Below are 6,069 nucleotides of genomic sequence, written 5' to 3' on the forward strand. Positions count from 1 at the left end.
TATCAGGACTGGGCTACTTCATTCATTTTTCCGGATTGACCTGGCTCACGGAACACAATGATAACACATCCCACACTTAAGCCAAACGCAGGCACACTTGATCTTATCCCAGAGGAACATCTCTTGGAGAGTCACCCCTCTACTCATCTGATTGTTCCTGTGACCTCGAATTTCTGAATTTCCTATTCCACAAACAACTGCGTCTATTTTTTCCATACTCTTCCTCCCATGCCTGACATCTTATGTGGAGGATTTCATTCAGATAACTTTCTATGAATTTTTTTGGTAGCGATGAACTTCATGTACTAAATTTCTTGACCTGCTAGAATTGATATCTTACTATTGGTCATGGAGGTACTCTATGTCATAGGATCACAACCTGACTTCTTCAGTTTTGTTCTTTTAGTTCTTGTCTATTCTGATTGACAGCATAAATTTTTCCCTCCTGTATCCCCCCCCTTTTTTTTTTTACTATACTCTGGTTGTTTATACCCAATTAAATGGTTCCTATCTCTATCTAGAGTATGGTCAAATCTTATCCATTACTAATAATCGTATTTTCCTTATCTACATACACTGTTATCACTTCTCCTTTGGCAGCATGAGTAAATTCACAAGTACAAATCTGAATCCCAAAACATCAGTGCATTGCTTTGACTGACTATCCAGAGCCACCATGTTGACCTGCATTGCCTCTGAATTACACAGCACAACATATATGCAAAACATCTCTAAAATTTCTTAAATCAACATATTACAAATAGTCATTTTATACCTTTCCCATTTAACTCCCCTTTCGCTCAACTCTGCTACCCACCCTCTGCTTTACAAGGCATGCTTTCCTTCCACAGAGACATATTGGTGAGATAACTAGATTCCTTGCAGAGCAATCTCACCATTGCCATTAATTTTGCCTCCATTCACCTCTTCTATTGCATTGATTCCCTAATCTTGCCACACCATAAAGGAAGGTTTCTTCCCACTGGTTCTTTCCTCAAGCTCAGTACCCACCTCTGTATCTTCTGTCTTAGTCTCTATAGGTTCCTCATACTACCAAGGGCACCAAGTTCATGCACTAGCCTTCCCCCTGGCTTAAAGTAAACTGGAAATTCACCCAAATGTGGAAAAAAGATTCTTCCCCTCTCTAACACTTCTTGATCTTACTATATATGCATATCCAATGATTTTCTTTGCTTTGAAAGTGCTTCAAATCCTGACCAGCTCTCCTTTGGGGTTAAAAATCAAACCTACCACAAAAATTAATAAATACCAGTTATTCTGAATCTTCTCCTTCTAGCTTACCCCTTGGCTCTTGAAGCAGGCTGTCGTCTTCCTCTGTGATGCTGTAGCCTACTTCTATCTTCCCACCCTAGCATACTCATCCCCCAGTACAAATGTGTCTCTCAGTAACTGGACCTGTTCAGCCCTTTAACTCATCAAACATGCAAAGAAAGAACCCACCCCCCTTTCTTATTCCTTTGCTTGTGTCAGTTGGAGGCAAAAGAAAAAGGGATATATTCTCATCAATAACTTATTACCATTCTTTATCTCCAGATAGAAAATAAGTAGCCTTGATAAAAATCCACAAATCCCATTTGAATCAAGGTCCATAGCCACCTGGACCATGACAGCATCTGAGGGCCACAGTGATGGCAGGGCCATAATGATTTGGGTGGTCTGTGCTGCCACCTGGGGCCATTATGAATTCTGGGCCCAAGCATCTGCCTAGGGCCATATCTGGCTCCATGGCCTTGCAGCAGCCAGGGTCTGAATTAATCTCTGTGGCTCATGTTACCAGAGAGAGCTATGTGGATGCCTGGGATCTGGTCAGACACCTGCAATCATGTTGTCTCTGAGGACCATGCTGATCTAGGTGGCCTGTGCTTCCACCAGGGCCATGGTGATATCTGGCCCCAAGTTGCTGCTAAGGGCAATGTCCTTAGGTTCATGTTACTGCTATAGCTGAAATTTGTGTTACCACAGGGGGTCATGGGAATCAAGCATGTTGAAATCAGGGGGCCTTGCTTCGCCAGCCCTGCCCTTCTCTGGCCCTAGGGTTGCTAGCTTTGCCCCCCACTAGACACCTCAGTTGGTTTCCACATTTGGGAGAGATAACCCCTCACCACAGGCATGGGAGAGCTATCCCTGATGTCATGGGCCTATGTGAGCTGGCTCCATCCCTTGCCACAGAGGGGGACTGTCTCATTGGTTTGGACTGACCAGCTCAGCTTCCATACAGACCCATATCCTGGGCGTTAGGTTGGCCTGCTCTTAACATCTACCACTTCTATGACCTGTTAGAGTGTGTGAAGAGACTGGTCTTACATAATATTAGCTGGAAAAGCTCCATGAATTGGGGAACAGCAGGATATCCAAGAAGTGTTTCCATTGAGTGTCCAGTGAAGATGGTGTTCCAGAGACCAGAGACCTTGAACCAGACCATTGACTCATTGCAATGAACATTTGCAGGTGGACAAAAGGGTATATAGCATGACACACCACAGCTCTCAATGCCACTAGAATGAATGAAGAGGTGTTGGAGAGATGAGAAAGATGGGGGAATGAGGTGGTTGTGTTTTTGGAGGCATTAATTAAGTTGGGAGCTTGTTTTGGAGAGGATGCTGTAGAGGTGAGAGGTGAATATAAAGAGACTGGGAGGTGAGTGAGATTGGGGTGCATGATGTGATATGCCAAAAGAATCAACAAGCAATTCATGTTATAGACAGACAGACAGACAGACAGACACACACACACACACGTTGCAAACAAGGAAAAGCTGAAATATTTTGAGAGCATAAAAAGGAGGGCCTTCTCACTTCTTGAAAGAGGACTGATGCTTTTTAAAAAAAGCATTATGACATAAGAAGTATCACAAAATGTTGGATGATTGTGCTTGAAAGAAATCAGACAGCAGGCATCAAAATCACGGGGGAAACACTATCAAAATTCATTATGGAAATTTTGGCATTTATCTGTGTTTGCCCCTTAAAAATCATTTGAAGGGTCTTATGGAAACCTAATACAGTAGAAACACACACACACACACACACACACACACACACACACACACACACACACACGAACTCAATCTAAATAAAATCACCAAAAGCTGGGAGAGACCCAATAGGACAACTTTCATCACCAAATGAAACTTCAAGTACTGGGAAATGGATATATCTAACCAAGTTGTTAGCCAAAGAGATTAAATGAGAACTACCAAACATCCCAGGTGTGCTGGTTGGTTTTTATGTCAACTTGACACATGCTAAAGTCATTAGAGAGGATGGAACTTCAATTGAGAAAATGTCTTCATAAAATCAGACTGTAAACAAGCTTATAGGGCATTTTGTTAATTAATGATAGATGAGGAGTGCCCAGCCCACCTCTGGGTCCCACCCATAATGGGCTGGGCATGAGGAACAAGCCTGTATTTCGACATCAGCTCTACATCAGATCCTACATCCTACTTCCTGTGAGTTCCTGCCTGACTTCATCCAATAATGAACAGTGATGTGAAAGTATAATCCAAATAAAGTATTTTCTCTCCAATTTGCTTTTAGTCACAATATTTCATGAAAGCAATAGCAACACTAACTATACCAGGTTATTTCCAGAGCTATTGTTTTATCTCCATAAATTGATGGTTAGGTTTTATTGCTGAAGACAACACCTACACACTTAGTGGACATGGGGAAGTAGAACTGGTGTCTATCTAGAGCCTTCTCTCAAACAGACTACGGTTTGTGTCATTATAATTTGGAAGTTACTTGATCTGTACTTCCTGTGTACTCAGGTAATATTATATCCTTTTCAGGTCTTCGATGGTGCTGAAGACTAGATAGTTACAGTTCTCCTATATCACAGTATCATTGTAGAATATTATTTTAAGATGTGTTACATTTGTTCATGCTGTGGAATATTAGTTTAATCATGCAAAGATGGGCTGCATTTGTTTAACTCTGTGTTACTCTGCCTGTCTAAAACAACTGATGGTCTAATAGAGAGCTGAACAACCAATAACAAAGCAGCAGAAAGGATAGACAGGGCTGACAGGCAGAGAGATTAAATAGAAGGAAAAGTCTTGGAGTAAAAGAGGAAAGAGGAAGAGAACAAGGAGAAGATGATGCTAGGGGGCAGCCACACAGCCACACAGCCAGACACAGAGTAAGAGTGAAAGTAAGATATACAGAAATAGAGAAAGGCAAAAGCCCAGAGGCAAAAAGTAGATGGGATAATTTAAGACAAGATGGCAAGAAATAAGCCAAGCTAAGGCCGGGCATTGATAATCAAGAATAAGCCTCTGTGGGTGATTTACTTGGAAGCTGGGTGGTGGGCCCCCAAAAGAGTCAAAAACAACCAACAACATGCAGAGTGGGCCTTAAATCAAACCAGATCTTGGTTGGTGGCTCCCTCAAGCTTTGTGGCACTGTTGTACAGTGACATCTTGCAGGCATTTTGCCATTGCAGATTTGAAGAGTTTGTAGCTGGGTTGATGTTTATGTTTCTTTTTTTGGTAGAATAGACTCTTCTGATGTGGAATTTCCTTTTGTACACTGTGAGGATTTGTCACTTGGATGGGTTTAATAAAAAACTAAATGGAACTCAACACTGCTCGTGTGGCTAAGAACTTGAGACTAGGTAAGTCAAGGCCTAGTAGAAAACCAACTACTACTATTCTAAAGAAATGTAGTAATAAAATAACTCCTAAAAACATTTGGCTATGTTTAGAGATCAGTGCCTTCTTCAGTCATCATCAGAGAAGCTTCTGCCTGCAGAAGATGGAAAAAAAAAACAAAAAAACCTCTCCACAGGGCTCAAGGAACTCAATGGAAGAAGAGGAAGAAAGAAAGATGGAGGACATGAAGAACACGAGGCCTTCTAAACACAGCATGTACTCATAGAAACTGAGGATTCATCTGAACCAGATGGGGTCCTAGAGCTGAGAAGAGAAATAGACATGTGTCCCCATGCCTAATATAGAAGCTATTTTCAATTGATAACCACTTGCACTAGAAAAATTAGTTTTCTCTAAGGTATTCTCACTGGGTATGCAAAGTGCTCTTAGGGTAGGCTCCAATGTCCAGCAGCAGATGGTCAACAGAAAATGAGCACAATGGCATCTTTGCAGTGCCCTTGTCTCATAATATTGTGCCAGAACATTTTTTTTAATTTTCTTACAGATCTTTTGTGTATGTACCATGGTTTCCGGTTTTGTGTTTTTAAGGTCTTTGTATGTGTGTGTTTGTTCTATATGTGTTTCCTGTGCTTTTTCTTTGGCTTATTTTCTTCCATTTGTTTGTTTTTGTCCTATGTCAACTGGATTGTTTGTTTATTTTTTAGCTTATCTTGTTTTATTTTATAATTATTCCTTAGATGCCTGTTGATTTCTATGGACAGACAGGAAGAGTGTGGACCCAAATAGAAGGGGAGGTGGGAAGAAACTTGGGAGGAGGAGTTAGGAGGGGGAAAACTGTAATTGAAATATGTTTTATGGAATAAAAAGCAATTTTCAATGAAAGAAAAATCATAGAATAGTGAATACTACTTTATGTTCTCAATAAACTGTGAGAAACATATTTTTTTCTTATATCCATAGACTCCATCTTGTACATCTGCTGAACTGATTTATTCAGAACACTATTCTATAAGCTTCATGGATTCATATAGACAATATCCTCTTCACATGAAAACATGGGCAGTTTCTGGTCCAAAGGTCAACAAATAAATAGTACAAGACTGGGGGAACAGGATGTTTTGTTCAAATACAATATCCTAATACAGAAATAAATAGTCAATTTGATATTAGTGGATATCAATTAAATTGGACCACCTTCTATATGTATGTCTTTCTATAGATTTATGCTTCTGCTTACTGTATTTGAAACACCTCTCCTCTCTATCCATAATTTACCTGGCAATGCATCTACCAATTCAAATAATTGTGCAATCAACACAGCACCATTTATTACTTGACTCTGTTGTTAAAAATGTAAAATACATTGATCCAAATTAATATCTAAATAAAAATAGTATACTGATAATTTTGTTTTTGTTTTTTTTTTTGTTTTT

Source organism: Peromyscus maniculatus, chromosome 9 (assembly GCF_049852395.1).
Source record: "Peromyscus maniculatus bairdii isolate BWxNUB_F1_BW_parent chromosome 9, HU_Pman_BW_mat_3.1, whole genome shotgun sequence".
NCBI classification, from domain to species: Eukaryota; Metazoa; Chordata; class Mammalia; order Rodentia; family Cricetidae; genus Peromyscus; species Peromyscus maniculatus.